This window comes from Babylonia areolata, chromosome 3 (assembly GCF_041734735.1).
Source record: "Babylonia areolata isolate BAREFJ2019XMU chromosome 3, ASM4173473v1, whole genome shotgun sequence".
NCBI classification, from domain to species: domain Eukaryota; kingdom Metazoa; phylum Mollusca; class Gastropoda; order Neogastropoda; family Buccinidae; genus Babylonia; species Babylonia areolata.
Window position 1 is genome coordinate 14,317,728 of NC_134878.1, and position 1,637 is coordinate 14,319,364.

Sequence of the window (1,637 nt, forward strand, 5' to 3'; positions counted from 1 at the left end):
TGAACAAGGCATCAAGGACAACTAGCCTACAGGATTGTCTAGCAAACCACTAAGGGGCCTCTGTAACAGTGTCCTCACTTTAAAGATGAAATTCAAAAGTAGTAAAAATGCATGCGAAAAACTTGTTAATTTTACAAGTGGGGGAAAAAGAAAAAAAAAAAAGAAAAAAAGAGCTCCACACATAGACATAAAATTTAGCCACCAATTTTGGTTCAAATCATGGCACCAGAACAATAAAAGCAAGCAATGTGTGACGAAAGTGAGATTTTTGAATGCGGTCCTGTTGTTATGGAAGAAGAAATGCGAAGAAAAGAGCTAGGAAGCATCAATTTGGAGGGTGAACGACGGGCGCAATAGCCGAGTGGTTAAAGCGTTGGACTGTCAATCTGAGAGGCCCGGGTTCGAATCACGGTGACGGCGCCTGGTGGGTAAAGGGTGGAGATTTTTACGATCTCCCAGGTCAACATATGTGCAGACCTGCTAGTGCCTGAACCCCCTTCGTGTGTATATGCAAGCAGAAGATCAAATACGCTCGTTAAAGACCCCGTAATCCATGTCAGCGTTCAGTGGGTTATGGAAACAAGAACATATCCAGCATGCACACCCCCGAAAACGGAGTATGGCTGCCTACATGGCGGGGTAAAAACGGTCATACACGTAAAAGCCCACTCGTGTGCATACGAGTGAACGCAGAAGAAGAAGAAGGAGGAGGAGGGTGAACAACATTTTGAAGCCCAGACAGCAGAAGGTTGCTTACAACAGCCTGGTCTGGGAACTTGGTTTTGATGGAGATCTCTTCAAGAATTACATGCAGTGACAGTGAAGCTATTTGCTCCAGTTACAGGTGTGTGTGGGGTGGGTGGTGGGGAGGGGGGTGCGGTGCGGGTGTGTGCTGATTATCTGGTTGTGGTTTTCCGCAATTCATCTTTCTTCTTATCTTATCTATTATAATCAATGTGCAGTATAGTAGGCTATGTTTATAATTATATTCAAATAATGTTTCTTAATTCTTTCTGTTTTTACATTAAGAATACTAGTTATTACCTGCAGTGTGTGGATATATGTATGAAACGATGTATGTGATATTTTTTACATTTGTATCTTCGTAATATTTGTAGGGGCTGTTGTTGGCTTTTACAGTTATGGTCCCCATGTTGTTTACTTGTTTATGTTGTGATAATGCACCTGACCAAATTTCTCCAGTTGGAGATAATAAAGTTATTCTTATCTTATCTTATCTTATCTTATCTTAGGTTTGGTATCATCGAATACCACCTCAAGTCGATAGGGATCTGCCCAAATATTGACAAAACTCACCTTCCCTCCCCAGGCCGGGAGACCAGCATGAAATTTCACACAGAGAAAGAAATCTGTCGTGACAAAGTGTGATAAATAACAGAAAATACAATTGAATACAACACACATCGCACCATTTCAGTTCCACTCATAATTCAACCCGATATATCTAAGGGTCTAAGTTTAGGTGTTGTGACTTCATGGGCAACATTTCTAGAGTGGCATCTTTGGAAAGTTGGGGAAAAGCTCAAATTGATAAATAAATAGATAAAGAAAAAAGAAAAAAACAACAACAGCAACCAGCCAGCCAACCAACAAAAGAAATACAGAACACACCTTAT